Below are 17,892 nucleotides of genomic sequence, written 5' to 3'. Positions count from 1 at the left end.
GTAAGGTAAATCTAGTACTAAAACTAGTGTTGACATCAGAGTTATTTTGCCATTATGCTAGTGGTCTCTCTTTCAGCATGATGGCAGGTGACCCAATCACTTTAAGCAATGGCCAGCCTTTTAAGTTTAAGTTTATTTATTAGTATCACAAGTAGGCTTACATTAACACTGCAATGAAATTACTGTGGAAATCTCCTACTTGCCACACTCCAGCGCCTGCTCGGGTACACTGAGGGAGAATTTTCCATGGCCAATACATCTAACCAGTAGGTTTTTCGCACTGTCAGAAGAAACTGGAGCACCCGGAGGAAACCCAAGCAGACACTGGGAGAAGTAGCAGATTCCACCCAGACAGTGATGCAAAGCTGGAATCTCTAGATTGAAGAGCTTGTTGTATGAGGAACGGTTGAGTACTATGGGTCTGTACTCGTTGGAGTTTAGAAGGATGAGGGGAAATCTTACTGAAACTTACAGGATACTGCGAGGCCTGGATAAAGTGGACGTGGAGAGAACGTTTCCATAGTAGGAAAAACTAGAACCAGAGGGCACTACCTCAGGCTAAAGGGCTGATTCTTTAAAACAGAGATGAGGAGAATGTATCCGCGATAGCTGCCTTGAATAGTATGTAATGGAACCAACAAGAGAGCAAGCTAGCCTAGATCTGGTCTTGTGCAATGAGACGGGAATAATTAATCATTTTGCAGTTAGGGATTAGGGATTCTCTTGGAAGAAGCAATCATGGTATGGTTGAATTTAAAATACAGATGGAACATGGGAAAGTAAAATCCAATACCAGTGTCTTGTGCTTAAACAAAGGAGACTACAAAGGGATGAGGGAGGAGTTGGCTAAGGTAGGCTGGGAGCAAAAACTTTGTTGGGACAATTGAGGAACAGTGGAGGACTTTCAAAACATAGTGCTCAGCAAAAGTATAAACCAGTGATAAGGAAGAACTGTACAAAAAGAGATAATCAGCCATGGATACCTAAGGAAATAAAGGAGCGTATCAAATTGAAAGAAAAGGCATACAAAGTAGCAAAGATTAGCAGGAACCTAGAGGATTGGGAAATCTTTAAAGGTCAGCAGAAAGCCACAAAAATAGCTATAAAGAAAGGTAAGATAGATTATGAGAGTAAACTAGCTCAGAATATAAAAATAGATAGCAAAAGTTTCTACAAATATATAAAACAAAAAAAGAGTGGCGAAAGTAAACATTGGTCCTTTAGAGGATGAGAAGGGCGATGTAATAACTGGAAATGAGAAAATGGCTAAGGCATTGAACAGGAATTTTGTGTCGGTCTTCACAGTGAAAGACACAAATAACATGCCAAAAATTGATGACAGGAAGGCAATGGCAGGCAAGAACCTAAAAACTATCATTATCATGAAAGAGGTAGTGTTGGGCAAGTTAACGGGGCTAAAGGTAGACAAGTATCCTGGTCCTGATGGGATGCGTCCCAGGGTACTAAAAGAGAGGGCAGGAGAAATAGCAAATGCACTAGTGGTAATTTACCAAAATTCGCTGGACTCTGGGGTCGTCCCCACAGATTGGAAAACAGCAGATGTGATGCCATTGTTTCAGAGAAGGAGGTAAACAGGAGATAACTAACTACAGACCAGTTAGCTTAACTTCTGTAGTAGGGAAAATGCTTGAATCTATCAAGGAAAAAATAGTGAGACATCTGGATATAAATTGTCCCATTGGTAAGATGCAGCATCAGTTCATGAAGGGCTGGTCATGTTTGACTATTTTGGTGGAATTCTTTGAGAACATTACATGTTCAGTGGACAATGGGGAACCTGTGGATGTGATGTACCTGGATTTCCAGAAGGCATTTGACAAAGTGCCGCACCAAAGACTGCTGCATAAGATAAAGGTGCAGTGTTACATGTGCTGTATTAGCACGGGTAGAGGATTGGTTAACTAACAGAAAGCAAAGAGTGGGGGTAAATGGATGTTTTTCTGGTTGGCAATTATGACTATTGCTGTGCTTCAGGGATCAGTGTTGGGACCGCAATTGTTTACGATTTACATAGATGATTTGGAGTTGGGGACCAAGTGTAGTGTGTCAAAATTCACAGATGACACTAAGATGGGTGGAAGAGCAAAGTGTGCAGAGGATGCTGAAAGTCTGCAAAGGGATACAGATAATCTAAGTGAGTGCACGAGGGTTTGGCAGATGGAGTACAATGTTGGTAAATGTGAGATCATCCACTTTGGTAGGAATAAAGCAAAATGGATTACTTTTTAAATGGTAAAAAATTGCAACACGCTGCTGTGCAGAGGGATCTGGGTGTTCTTGTGGAGGGATCTCAAGGAATTGGTTTGCAGGTGCAGCAGGTAATTAAGAAGGCAATTGGAATTTTGTTAGAGAGACGGAGTTTAAAAACAGCGAGATTGTGTTGCAGCTGAATAAGGTGCTGGTGAGGCCACACCTGGAGTACTGTGTACAGTTTTGGTCTCATTATTTGAGAAAGAATATACTGGCATTGGAGGGGGTGCAAAGAGATTCACTAGTTTGATTTCAGAGTTGAGAAAGTTGGCTTACGAGGAGAGACTGAGTAGACAGGGGCTATACTCATTGGAATTCTGAAAAATGAGGGGAGATTTTGCAGAAACATATAAGATTATGAAGGGAATAGATAAGCTAGAAGCAAGGAAGTTGTTTTCACTGACGGGTGAAACTAGAACTAGGGGGCATAGCCTCAAAATAAGGGGAAGCAGATTTAGGACTGAGTTAAGGAGGAATTTCTTCACACAAAGGGAGTAAATCTGTGGAATTCACTGCCCAGTGAAGCAGTTGAGGCTACCTCATTAAATGTTTTTAAGGCAAGGATAGATAAATTTTTGAACAGTAAAGGAATTAAGGGTTATGATGACCAGGCAGGTAAGTAGACCTGAGTCCACAAAAAGATCAGCCATGATCTTACTGAGTGGCGGAGCAGGCTTGAAGGGCCAAATGGTCTACTCCTGATCCTAGTTCTAATTTCTTCAGCCTGAGAGTGGTCAATCTGTGGAACTCTTTGCCGCTGAAGGTGGTGGAGGCCAGATCATTGAGTATTTTTAAGACAGAGACAGATAGGTTCTTGATTAATAAGGGGATCAAGGGTTATGGGGAAAAGGCAGGAGAATGGGGACGAGAAAAATATCAACTATGATTGAACGACGGAGCGGACTCGATGGGATGAGTGGCCTAATTTTGCTCCTATGTCTTATGGTCCCTGGTGCTGTGAGGTAGCAGTGCTAACCACTGTGCCATCATTTAATGCATTCATCATCTCCTGAATTTTTTGCAATATTTCAACCAAATATATGTCTTAAAGAAACTATTTGGGCCTTTAATATCCTTTTCATTTATAGCTGAAAACATTTCCTTGGATTGCTCTGGCTGCTGTCCATGGCTTTTGCCTTGTGCCTTTTCCTCTATTTCTTATCATCAACTAAATTCTACAAGCTTCCAGGCTTGGCTATTTTCTGACTCCTTGTATCTTTGAAAAAAGAAATTCTTATTTCCTTTCTGATTTAGCTGCTGCGATTCCGGTCGTTATTTCCCCCCTCCCCTCAATTTTACAAAAGATAGATTATTTTCCACATCCTTAAAAAGTCTGCAAGCAATTCTGTTCCTCTGATAGTTTTTCTAGCTCTGTTCTTCATTTGATCATTGTTATGTCTGCCTGTAGCCCAAAAAGCACTTTCTCAAATCTTCAACATCTGTGTTTTTATTACCGGTCAGATGCTTTATTACAGCAATGAATCTAACTTGTACCACCATCACAAGGGCAATGTGCTGCACAAGCCTTTCCATGACATGAAGTTTCAATTATGATCATTTTTTAGCTGCAATACAGCATCAGAATATCATCGGAATACCAGCATCCTTTGTATGAAGTGTGCCATTGTTAGCTGTTTAATAAATCTTTTGATTACTATGTTGCAATTTATTGCCATATGTTTCTTCATCAATTGCTTTGAAAAAATAATCATAATGCGCTCAGTAAAATTCTGCTCATTCAGACAAAGCAGGAAGGATGAACATTTACAGTCACTGTTCTGTTATTGTATCTTAGCTGAGACAGTGATGGGGTCAGAAACGATGACATTGCCTTCAGGCAAAGAATGGAAAATTATGCCAAGCTTCCTTTCTTTGGGCAGAATTTAATGTGGCTCCTGGGAATGGGGAATGTGATAGGCAAGAGAAATTAATTAGACATTACATGAAGTAGCAAGTAGGATGCTGGCAAATTGGATGGAGGGGCAGGAAGGGTATGTGTGATTCAGGATTGAAGGATAAGGGTTAGGTCATGGGCAGCTAAGGGAGTAAGAGGACTTTGAGAGAAGGGGAATGTGTGAGGTCAGGCCAGTGGTCAGAGAAAGAAGTCAGCAATCAGTAAATACAAAGTGAGGGGCCTAAAGGGTGCTTCACTGCTGTCCACTGCATGGGCACAGGAACATCCTCCATGGCAACACCTACTGAAGGCAATGGGATCAACAGCAGTAGGAATGAGGAAAGGTCTCTCACCCTGAGGGTGTCAAAAGGAAGCTCCTGGCAGCTGGTACATGCTCCTCCTTCACCTTGACAGCTGTTGGCACCTCCCTATCTCCCTGAGAAAAAAAGGGAAAACTCCAGGTGCCATCCCCCTCTTGCCTCGCCACTGCCATATGGAGCCCATGGGTAGAATGACAGATTGCAGGTCGGAGCACGTATAGAATATCTGCTGAGCCTGGCTCTCCATGGTGGTTGCCAACTTCTCCATGGAAGAAGTTATGTGTTCATATGCCTGACTTGGCAGAACTTGTGGCTTGCACGGACTCTGCCAACTTCCACTCAAAGCTGCACACAATTTCTGGCATCTCCGCCATAAATTCCTCTACCTTTTGCTGCAGGTCTAGGGGGCTTCTTGTGGCTGTAACCAAAGGCCCATCTGCAGCTTATAATGGCAATCAAAAACCATTTTATCCGATTTTGTTCTATCTCATTTGGTCTCTTAAGTGCTCATCCAATCACCTAGAACAAATCCAAAGTTCTCACAGCTCCCATTGACTTTCTTTCCTTTTCCTTGCCTAATATTATCTTCTGCTCAAAAATGTTCCTCGGGATTCTCTCTCTAGCTTTAGTTAAGTTAACCCACCAGCCTTATTTTAACTTCTCCCAAACTCAGTTTTCAAATTAAGTGCAAGCAGCCACCAGAATTCCACGTGGTGAATGATAGAGTCAGCATTTTCTCTGCTTACTGTGCAGGCCTCACTAATATCTACCTCATGTCCTGTTCCTTGGCAGCAGAGGGTGCAGCGCACGGAAAAATGCCACAGACATTGGAGATCCCAGTGTCCCAATGGCAGGCTGTCTCCATTGCTGGAAAATATGTCGCGGGGCAAGGGGGGCAGAATGGAAACTCCCTCCCTCTGCCTGTGTTATCTCTGGGTTTATATGGAAGCTTGTAATCTCATCTCAGAATGGCTTCCTCTATCCTCCTCTTCATGGCAGCGGGAAACCAACTAATCTTGTTCTCAAAGTTAATCAGCAATCTTTGATCACCACCATTTTTCATCTATGGAACAAAGTAACAAATTGATATTGATATCACCTTTCTTGGTCTTAGAAGACTAGGCTGTCATTGTGAACTTAGAAATAGTTGTCATTGTTCCCAGTTTTCAAGGTTGCTTTTCTAACTATGGCAGCGTACACTTCACCCATGTGTCAGCCAGTAGCTCTTCAAAAGCTTTAGCTTCTAGCCTCACTTTAGCCTTATAAGTCTCATCTACAAAGACATTCAGTACAGATCCACTGTTTCCCATCAGGGCTTATTATCTTGCCAAGGATAGCGAATGTTGTCCCATTGTTTAAGAAGGGGAACAGAGACTTTGCCGGGAATTATAGACCGGTGAGTCTTACTTCTGTTGTGGGCAAGGTTTTAGAAAAAATTATTAGGGATAGGATTTATAGTTATTTGGAGTGTAATGAATTGATTAGAAATAGTCAGCATGGTTTTGTAGCGGGTAGGTCGTGCCTTACTAACCTTATTGAGTTTTTTGAGAAGGTGACCAAAGAGGTGGATGGGGGTAAGGCAGTTGACGTGGTATACATGGATTTTAGTAAGGCGTTCGATAAGGTTCACCATGGTAGGCTTCTGCAGAAAATGCAGATGTATGGGATTGTGGGTAATCTAGGAAGTTGGATCAGGAATTGGCTATCAGATAGGAGACAGAGGGTGGTGGTGGATGGTAAATATTCATCATGGAGTGCAGTTACGAGTGGTGTGCCTCAGGGATCTGTTTTGGGGCCACTGTTGTTTGTAATTTTTATTAATGATCTGGATGAGGGTATAGTTGGGTGGATTAGTAAATTTGCTGATGACACCAAAATTGGAGGTGTGGTAGATTGTGAGGAAGGGTGTCATAGTCTGCAGGGAGACTTAGATAGGTTGCAGAGCTGGGCCGAGAGGTGGCGGATGGAATTTAATGCGGAGAAGTGTGAGGTAATTCACTTTGGTAGGAGCAACAGATGTGTCGAGTATAGGGCTAACGGGAGGACTTTGAATAGTGTGGATGAACAGAGGGATCTAGGTGTGTGTGTACATAGATCCCTGAAAGTTGGGAATCAAGTAGATAAGGTTGTCAAGAAGGCGTACGGTGTCTTGGCGTTTATTGGTAGGGGGATTGAATTTAGGAGTCGCAGTGTAATGTTGCAACTGTACACTACTCTAGTGCGGCCGCACTGTGTGCAGTTCTGGTCCCCGCATTACAAGAAGGATGTGGAGGCGTTGGAGAGGGTGCAGAGGAGGTTTACTAGGATGTTGCCTGGTATGGAGGGGAGGTCCTATGAGGAGAGACTGAGGGATCTAGGGTTGTTTTCGTTGGAAAGAAGGCAGCTAAGAGGGGATCTTATTGAAACATATAAGATGATTAGAGGTTTAGATAGGGTGGATAGTGATAGCCTTTTTCCTCGGATGGAGAAAGCTAGCACGAGGGGGCATGGATTTAAATTAAGGGGGGGTAGCTACAGGACGGATGTCAGGGGTAGGTTCTTTACCCAGCGGGTGGTGAGGGATTGGAATGCCCTGCCTGCTGCAGTTGTAAATGCGTCTAGTTTGGGGGCGTTTAAGAGATCTCTGGATAGGTTTATGGACGAAATGGGATTGGTATAGGCTAGTGGGTCATTGTTTTTGTAACTGGTCGGCGCAACATCGTGGGCCGAAGGGCCTGTTCTGCGCTGTAATGTTCTATGTTCTATGTTCTATGTTCTATTGCCATAACCCTCTCTTTTACAATATATCAAATGTTCTGAATTAAATTCAGTCTCAGGGAGTTTACAATTGCTTGTTGTGTGTTCTCTTACACCTCAACCTTGTTAAAAATCTATTGCTTCCCTGCAGGTAAAACATTCAAATGTGCAAAAAAAAAGGAATTGATTTCAATACCTTCTAGAACTCAATGACCATGAGCACAGAAGCAATTTAGAGCACAGAAGCAAATTAGACAAATAAGGATTATAACATCCAACCACCTGGAGTGAAGTGTTTGTATGAACCACATGCCTGGGTGGATATTAACTTGAATCTAGCTGATCAGCTGAAATTTTATGCAGTACATCATCGAGCCCCATGTCACTAGAGTTCATTGCTGTTAGGACCCGCAGCTATAGTATTCATGACCATAATGTTCGTATTTTCATGCATATCTTTTGAATTAGTTATTGGCAAATTCTGCCTTCACACAAAGTCAGAAACTTTCCCAGTGCCTCAAGTCCGAGCCCTGTTCACTTTTCTATGACTTTATGGTTAATAACCCTTTTGTCCTCAGCAGTATCATTGTAGAAAGACTAAATCTTGTTGCTAGCTTTGAAAAATATTGAATGAATATATTTATGATTTTGTCCCATACCTTTAGCTCCATGACAACGTCCTTGTTAAAATCACATGCCAATGCATAGCCACGTTCTTTGATACTGCATACAGATTTCACACTTCTCACTAATCTCTTCTAATAGCCTTGCACATATATTACATGGAATTACAACTCTACTTAATGATCTCAATGTGTCATCATCACGAAAACCTAAAGCAAGTAATAATTTTATATTCCTCAACCTTATGTTGATCTTTGCCACTTTGTAAATCAAGGTAATATTTTAATGAATCTGTGCCAAATACTGTCAAAGTGCAAGCAGAATCTAGCACAGCAAAGTGAAATGAATCTGTGACAATCACATCTGTCAAAGAAGGAAAACTCTTTTGTAACCTGTATAATTTGTTTGGACACATCCTCTAATTCAAGTGTTCTCTGCATTGTGTCATTTCTAGAGCCCTGTCTCTCCGCTTTGGGCAGTTTGTCATGCAATAACAATCTGGTCACATCTGAAGCACCAATTTGATGTTCCTTGGATATTTATGGGATGAAATGATCTTCTGTTGTAATATTTAGATCTGCTAAGTATTTTTTCTTCCTCATTCTGCGTGTCTTCAGCTTTTCTATTGTATTGATGCCTGTGTCAATTATCTGGACCATTTTGAAATCTGGCAATCATTAAGTCAACTATTGTTTGTGTCACCATGAAATGTCCCATTTGTTCCACAAAATCTTAATGAGCTAATTGTTTCCCCAGGGGCTTTTGCAAGTAAGCAGACATCTGATCCAATTGGGTCTCCATCCCTAAGAATTGAACACCAGTTAGAGCCAGTCTGTCGATATGAGAATCCTTAACACAATGCAGCAATTTAAATGCTAGTACTGATTTGGAGTTCCCTAAATTGAATTTTGTCATTCTTTTATACAATCTTCTGAAGTCCATGATATTCTCCTCCACACGCCGACCATTTATTTTTTAAAATCGATCAAAGTCTGGCCTTGCTTCCTTATAGGATTTTTACAGATTATCCTTCTTGTAAACTTCATCCAAGAACTCTAATAGAATTTCCAAAATTTCATCACTATTGAATTAAAGGGCATCTAGTTCACAAAAAAAATACTTCTGATTTTACTTTCAGTAGGAAGTGAAAAGTCAAGGCCATACTTGTTTCCTCTTTGGTATGACTGTAACCCATATGCACATATCTACTTCATTCTTCCATTGGTCATAAGGTTCATACTCTGAGTACAATGGAGGACAATCATGTCCTAAGAATTGATACTTGCTTTCTGCAATTTTTCACAATGGTTATGAGGATTATAGTTTTCTATCTGCAATTTTTCTTCTTAGCTTCCAACCTTCACTTTTAGGCAAAATATTCTATTATGTTCTGAATTCTGAAAGCCAATTGATGAAGGATAGAACTGGGGCCAACTTTTACACAGTTTTATATTCACAGAATTACACATTTTAAGCATAGTTCTCTGAACATCAATGACAGAATCTCAGTCTGTGTATAATTATCGGAATTCACATCAATTCTCAGTTAATTCAGATCATCTGAATACAGCTAAGCAGAATTAATGTACATTGACCAGTGAGGACCACATCATGAGCAACATGTATAGTAAATTGAAAGAATACAAGTGAATTGTTCTTTCATCTATAAGGAATACTTCGAGGTTTGGATGGTAGGAAGGATAGGTGTTGCATCTCCTGTGTTGGCGTGGGAGGCTACCATGAGAAGGGGAGGAGGTGGCGGGATGATTGTGAAGAGCATCAGAGGGATGTGGAGGTCACAGTCTCATTAGAATGCTGAAAGGGGAATGAGAGAAAGATTCATTTTATGGTGGCATCACATTTGGATTGGCAGAGATGCTGAAGTATGAAGACTGGTGGGTCGAAGGTGAGGAAAAGGGAAAGCCTATTGGATTCTGGGAGGGAGAGAAAGGAATAAGATAAAATGTGCATGGAACGGAATGGACATGATTGAGGGTCTTGTCAATGATACTGGGGGGGGAACTCCTCAGTTGAGGAAAGAAGACATATTGGAAGCACTGGCATGGAAAGCTGCAGCATTAGAACAGGAGTGCCAGCAGTAAAGAAACTAGAAGAATACGATGGAGACCTTACATGAAATGGGCTGGGAGGAAGTATAGTCGAGGTAGTTGTGGGAGTCAGTGGGCTTAAAGTGGATATTTGTTGATGGCCTAACCTCAGAAATGGAGTCTCAGAAATTGAGAAAGTGAAGGCAAGAGTCAAAAATGGGTCACATGAAAGCAAGGGAAGGGTGTAAATTGGGATTCGGGGAAAATTCTTTAGTTCAGGACAGGAGCAGAAAATAGCATAAATGCAGTCATCAATATACCAGAAAATCTTGAGGAAGGGGACTTGAGTAAGACTGGAATGAAGACTGTTCCACATACCCAATCACACATAACAAGGACTCACAGGGATTCCCATAGCAACATCTAAGAAGACCAATTTGTTTTCAGAGTGCTGCTTCCATCCATTAATCTAAATGTCTGCCCATAGGAAACTGATATAAGTTTACCTGCCAGAAGTAGTGCTAGGTGTGCAAATCTCTCCTTTTATTTGAAGGGACTGAGTGGAGTTAAGGGAGAAACTGTTCAGTGAGAGAGCACGTTCATCCAGGTAGACATGGTGGTGCTGAGTGGGGACAGATTGGGTCTACATTCAAGAAAGCAATGGAGAGCCCACAGCCCATCTGGTGTGGTATGGAGGTGGTCATCCATGATGAAAAGGAGACCGTTAAAGCTAAAAAACTGGGAATTATTAAAGTTGTGTCGAAAGAGTCACAAATATGGGTGAGAGGAGAGGGGAGAAAATCCTCAAAAGATATGGAAATCAAAATTTCTATTAAATATCAGGGAGTAAAAGCAATAGATCTTGCAATGCTTGTGTAACACCACTGCAAATACTCAACAGATTTTGGTCTAGGAGAAAATATTTTGTATAATGTATATAATTTTATGATGTTTTATATTATATTTTAAACAATATTTAACCATGGAAGTAATATAAGCTAGAGAAAGGTAGTGAGGTTGTGAAAGATTTATGCAACAGTTTAAGTCCCAAGAGCACCATTCTTCAACTAATTACGGCATTTTTTGAGGTAGGTCAAAACAGAAGCACATCAATGTTCCCTGCCTGTGTTAGGCTGACAATCCAATTCAACACTGTAATTGATTGTACTCCCTTTCATTTTTATTGCATGACTGCAATGGCCTCACATACAAAAACAGATCTTCCAAGTGACCCTTTGGTTGTCAATCAATGAACTGGCGCCCTGCCTAACAAATGAATGCAAACAGTTCAGTGAAGAATTATCTTTTTTGACAGATGCGTCAGATAAAGTTTAATCTTAAAATGGTTCCCAGGAATGGGCCGATGACAAAGATGACTCCCCCACATGACCAGAATGACAACTAAGCTCTTGGCTGCATCTCATATCCACAGAAAGGTTCAAATAATTCCAAACATCACAACATAAATTATTAATGGATTGGTGCTATTTAGGATCTCTGCAGTGCTGCAGCAGGAACAAAAATAACAGAAAGCAGCAAATGATAGTCGGCTCCGAAGCTCATCGGGAATTCCTCTAATAGCTAACTCCAACAAGTCTGGGAGAAAGTAAGTCTGAGGAGCCCAATCACAGGAATCCTAACTACACAGGGATGGCAGCAGAGGAGTGAAAACTTAAGTGGGAAATTTTAAATATTTATATATGCATATTTAAAGTCTTATGTGCGGCTCAGAGCTGAACAGGTTCTTGAAGTAACTGGTGGAACTGAAAAGGAAAAGGGAACATTTAAGATCTCTGAGCTCTTCTTTTAAAAGTTAGGGAACAGAGAGATGCCATTATTGGGACTGCTGGGGATTTTCACAGTATCTTCACTGCAGTGTAAATGTAAGCCTACGTGTGATACTAATAAATAAACTTTAAGCTTTAAGAACTTTCACCTGTTGCACAAAGGGCCAACTAGAAGAAATAGGACTCATAAGGCATATTGGGTCCGTTTCTCCCATCCTAACGCGTGAGTTTTATGGCACATCGGGTTGGGAAAGGCACGTGTCAGCTATTTTGTGGGATTTGCGCGTGTGTTCCCGATGCATGCACGTCTCCCACAGCCAGAGAGCAAGCACAGTCGAGAACATGCTGGAAACCGGTGGGAAGACAAGGTAAGTGATCTAAATTTATTTTTAATCTATTTTAAATGTCATTATCGGCCCGGGGACTGAATTCTCCAAGCCCAATAACATCTCCCACCTGGCCAGTATTTCACTCTGGCGGGGTTTAGAGTAGCTCCCCACTTGCGGGGAATTAGCAGGAGGCCCCACAGGAGTGGAAGAAAGGGGCAATCAGGGCTCTCCAGGGAGTTGGGTGCCCGCTGGTGTGTGTCCCCTGGCACTGTCCAGAGGGCAGCTTGGCACTGCCCACGAGGCATCAGGCAGTGCCAAGGGGGAGGAGGCTAGCAGGAAGTGCCACAGGTTTGGGACCCTTATTGGGCAGGGCCTAGAGTTGATCCGTGGGTCTAAGGGAGTCCTGCTGCCACTCTGCAGATAGGATCGCTCTGGGCTGGAGACAGGCCAGCAATCGGGTGGACTGGGGAGGGCAGTCTACCTCCAGTGCAGACGGGGTAGGGGCTAGTTTCTGCTGGGGTGGGGGACTAGGGGGGAGGTGGAATTCCCCCTAGCAGTCGGGGGGGAGGGGGGGGCTGGGGATTGCGGAGCTCCGGGACTGGGGGGGGGGGAATCAGGGCTGGCCCGGGAAAGCTTGAGCGGGCCGCAATCGGGCTATGGGGGTGTCGTGAGGGGCGGCAGTGTGGGGATCCCAGACTGGCCAGCGATTGAGCTGACCAGCAAACTGCAGTCTGACAGTTTGGGGCCACTATGCATGCGCAGAGTTCCAGAACTGTCAGACTTTGGTGTGAATAGGCCCTGCAACCCCCCCTGAACTTTTACTGATATTCATGATTGTGAACTCTGCATTGCACAGTGTTGGGAGATTCGAGTCTGAACTCCCACTGAACAAAACAACCATTCTTCTCACCAATTCAGCATTTTGGGAGAATCGGGCCCACCATCTCCTCGCTGCACAGAAAGTGCAAAGTCATCCATGCAGACCTATCATGGAGATAAAGGTGGTAACAGACAAAAATGGAAATTCTATGCACTCTCTTCCAATGTAGACAAGAGTGGACTGGGAAAGCAAAGGAGCCATCTGCCCTACTGTGCACCAAAACCCTGGTTGCAGAGCAGCATTGAGAAACAGGCAGTTTCAACAGCATCTGAAAACTTTGGTCCATTCATGCAAAATCCAGCTGTCTAAAGTCAACATGGGGAGCCCTGAATGAAGTACTGCAGGACTTGAAGTACCATCAGCAGTGGCTGGTCAGATTGCAAAGTCAACAGAAGTCTCTCAGGGAATCGAAAGGCTACTGGTTCAGTTTCCCTTAGGAATTTATCGAAGTTTCTGATTTCTTGACGTCCGTTCTCCAAACATTAGAACCAGAATTCCCCACAGCAGTCGACTCATTGCGGTAAATAGCTCAGAGGCTGTTGCACAAAACAGTCCATCAACCCTCCCCAATGCCTGTATCTTTTCAGGGCCAGGTTGCCAAGTGCCCATGAGAAAGAGTTAGCCTATTCAGGTCCAACCCAGGACTTGGGTGCCTTGAGTGAAGGGACATCTATTCTAAAAGGTCGATAACATTTGGCAGCAGCTCTCTGCAACTCAGAGTCCACGTGGAAGAAGAATTAGAATGAGACAAAATAAATGTTTGCATGGTAAGAAGGGACGCACATTATTGTTTTTGTAAAGTACCACAATAAATCACTGTAAAATGTAACATAAAGACTGCTGACCATTTGATTCTTTTATATGACAGCCTTCTGACATTAAGTTTCAGGATAAGGATGGGATTATTAACTGAGCAGCAAGAAAATACTTAATCATAAAAAGGTCAGTGAAAAGAAGCAAATCTTTGATGGGGTTCAAATTCAGTATTACTCTATTCATCTGTGACAATGTGCCAAATGATTTTACCTTTTAGCTATCTATGTACCTTTGTGTAGACACAATGTCACATGAATCTAGTTACTATAATAGCCACCAAAGCTTTAGAAAATCCAAAAATTCTCAGTCCATTTGCCTGGAACCTCAATAAAATGTATTAATTCCAATGTTTGACATACAAAAGATATTGGTAAAAATAAAAAAAACTGGATGCTGGAATCTGAAACAAAAACAGAAAACTCTGGAAAATCTCAGCAGGACTGACAGCATCTATGGAGAGAGAATGGAGCCAAGAATATTGATAACTGGCTTTATAAAGGAGCGCACAGTTGTCAGAGCAAATTCCTCTGGAGTGTGTGTGTGTGTGTGTGTGTGTGTGTGTGCGTCCCCATGCCGACACTATAGTTAAGATAGCTCACTAACGCCTCCAATTTCTCAGAAGACTAAGGAAATTTGGCATGTCATTACAATTTTAATCAACTTTTACAGATGCACCATAGAAAGCATTCTGTCTGGTTGTATCACAGCTTGGTATGGCTTCTGTTCAGCCTAAGAACGCAAGAAGCTACAAAAGATTGTGAATGTAGCCAATCTATCACGCAAACCAACCTCCCATCCATTGACTCTGTCTACACTTCCCACTGCCTCAGCAAGGGAGCCAGTATAATTAAGGACCCCATGAACTCTGGACATACTCTCTTCCTCCTTCTTCTTTCAGGAAAAAGATACAAAAGTCCAAGGTCACGTACCAGCCGACTCAAGAACAGCTTCTTCCCTGCTGCCATCAGGCTTTTGAATGGACCTACCTCACATTAAGTTGATCTTTCTTTACACCCTAGCTATGTGACACTACATTCTGCACCCTCTCATTTCCTTCTCTTATGAAAGATATGCTTTGTCTGTATAGTGCGCAAGAGACAATACTTCTCACTGTATACTAATACATGTGACAGTAATGAATCAAATCAAATCAAGGTGTGTGTGAGCGAGAGGTTTGCGCGTATGAGAGAGTGGGGTGAGTGTTTGTGCATGTGTGTGAGAGAGAGAGGGAGAAGGGTAAATGTTTGCTTGTGAAAGAGGGGTGAGCGTGTATATGTGAAAGCAAAACGAGTGTACGCGCCTGTTTGTGAAAGTTTGTGTATGAGAGATGGAAAGATAATAGAAAATTGCAGACAGTTAACACCATGCCTCCCGAATTCTATTCTTTGCCACTGGCAATCTGTTCATTTAGCACATCTTAAAAATCTATGAAGTTTGTACCAGGGGGCTAAAAAGTTTGTACCAGGGGGAATAAAAACCTGTCCAGTGGCACAGTCAAAAATTCCAGACCCTACAAATTCACAAATCTGGATGTTTTAAGACTGGAACGTCCAGATTCAGCTGCTTCTTATTTTACTTATTGACTTAATTGATTGACTTAAACCTTTCTGCTTCCTTTACGTTGTTGCTTTATTTAGTATTCCTGAAACAGGACATCCTTGTAAACGTCACTAAAATCTGTTACCGTTTAATGAGTAACAATTAAAGAATACAGAGATGATAAATGTTCCTAGTCCTCAGGATTGATTTCTATGTATCTCTTTGCCTGATGTAATGAGCATTATGTAAGCACAGTATTACATTTCTGGGACAATCTTATGGAGCCAGCACATACTTGCAGAAGGCATGTGTCAGGTGGAGGAGTATGAAAGAGGTAAGAAGAAGGATTCCCATCTCTGTTTCCCATTTGAAACAATAGCCGCATGTTCCAGTTGCAAGGGTGCTTAGAAAAATGTAAGATCAGAGCATGCCGCTACCTCTGAAATTCCAGGTCCTATTCCTAGCTTTGGCAAATGAGTTACAAGTATGCTGCTCATGTTTATCATAGAATCCTACAATGCAGAAGGAGGCCATTCGGCCCATTAAATCTGCACCTACCACAATCCCACCCAGGCCCTATTCCCATAACCCCTTGCACTTACCCTAGCTCGTTCCCCTGACACTAACAGGCAGTTTAACACAGCCAATCCACCTAATCCGCACATCTTTGGACAGTGGGAGGAAACTGAAGCACCCGAAGGAAACCCACACAGACATGGGGAGAATGTTTAAACTCTACACAGAGAGTGACCCAAGCTGGGAGTCGAATCTGGGTCTATGGTGCTGTGAGGCAGCAGTGCTAGCCACTACGCCACCACCTAGCTCTCAGGCAGAAGTCCAAAGGTGGCAAGCCTATCGAATCTTTGTATGTTACACCACAGAGATGGATCGTTTGATTTTTAGTCTGGTTTCTCTACTCGAGTCACATAGTCTAATTGCACTTTCCTGCTTGCTACCCATATCATTTAATATTCCCAATGCTTGAGACTTCAGCAAAGATCTCTGGCAAATAATTCTATATTCTCATCTCCTGTTAAAATCCTTACGATGAGTTTAAATATGCTTTTAAGTTGAATTTTCAGGAAATTTTTAAAGAATAAACTGATGTGGATACATTCACCAATGTTTGATGACTAAGTGTTAACAGATTTTAAGTCGGCGACAGGAAATTTCAATTCAGCTTACGTTATTGTAGTTCTAAAAGCGGCTGAAACCTTAATGATGAATTCATCAATTTTTACTATATTATTGACATACAATTACAGGGTATCACTGTTGGCACTTTCTGATTCTGCCAGTCAAAGCACTCTTCGTATTTTTCTAGGCTAATTGGACTTTCCATGAGGCATATTTTATCTGCCAAGACATAGGGCTAATTAATTCTATCAAGGACACACACTTCCTCAGTCAATCTTAGATATCACACTGGTAGTTCCTTTACTAAGATAAATAGAGATCAATGACAAGCTCAGTTTTGATAAATAAGGATTGATATTGTGATTATGTGCTTTACACCTCTGGAGCTCAGATCAGGGATGCCTCACAATTTCTCAATAATTGTTTTCAATAGAAATCTCACTCCACTGGAAGCATTGTGAAATTGGCCCTACCAAATATTTAGTTCACAAACTGAACCATACACATCTGAAGAAAAAAAGACACTTTAAAAATTGTAACCATGACTGTTTAAATCCTCCTAGATTGCCTGAATTTGACTATGAATTTATTTGAAAACAACTCCATTATATTAACAGATATTTAATCCGATGCTCACCTCAAAAGAGTTGTCTTAACTCATTCATTGCTTATTTAATTTTTCAAATCACAGCAAGGAGTAGGTAGGAGCACCACTAATATACGAAAATATTTAAAGATCTTCATCCACTTCTTACTGAGCTTAAAGTATTCAATTATTCAGCCCAATATTAAATTGCACATTTGAGACTTTGTGCCATATTACCAGCCAACTGAATATAATCAAGTACAATTTAATCCCCAGTACAAATATAAAATCATCATAATTTCACAAACTTTGAATTATAATCATGAAAACTGAAAGTTATAAATGAAACACCCAATTATAACCGCACGGTTACATTATGGATTGTGATCTGTGTGAGAGATTAATCTTTCTTTGACTGCCACTGATTTTCAGCTCTATGCCTAGTAGTTTTAATGATGTGGGTATGCCGGCGTTGGACTGGCGTAAACACTTTTTACTGTGTTTACGCCAGTCAGACTTTTTACTAGTAGTTTTAAAGCAGCAATTTCAAAATGCACACAGTTATCACAGAAGTTCAGGATACATCTGAGAAACTGTTCTTCCACATGGTTGGAATTGCGGAAGGACTTTTAACAATACAAATAATCCAATACTGCATAGGTATCTGATAGAAAATAATTCACTTCCACGTGGATATTAAGGTGGCTAATCCTTTAGTGACTTAAATCACAGACTGTCAGCCTATGGCCAGGATTTTCCAGTCCCACCCTTGGCAAGAATTGTCACAGGCGGGAAAGAACATTTGACGGACCAGCAAGAAAGGTCTGGTGACTTTGGCAGGAATTTCTGGTTCTGGGGGTGGGCAGGACTGGAAAATCTCAGCCTCTGTTCTTTTTTCTCTGCACTCTCCATAAATAGAATGCCT

The 17,892-nt window shown here is 41.7% G+C and overlaps 1 protein-coding gene across 3 annotated transcripts in view; it reads right to left on the bottom strand.

Annotated features, from left to right (window-relative positions):
- Positions 1 to 17,892, bottom strand: part of cers6 (ceramide synthase 6) — a 259,805-nt gene that overhangs the window by 104,401 nt on the left and 137,512 nt on the right. The window lies entirely within an intron of this gene.

This window comes from Carcharhinus amblyrhynchos, chromosome 11, assembly GCF_965287045.1.
Source record: "Carcharhinus amblyrhynchos chromosome 11, sCarAmb.v2.hapA, whole genome shotgun sequence".
Taxonomy (NCBI): domain Eukaryota; kingdom Metazoa; phylum Chordata; class Chondrichthyes; order Carcharhiniformes; family Carcharhinidae; genus Carcharhinus; species Carcharhinus amblyrhynchos.
The sequence above is the reverse complement of the archived record's forward strand: the minus strand, read 5'-3'. Positions and strand labels throughout refer to the sequence as shown.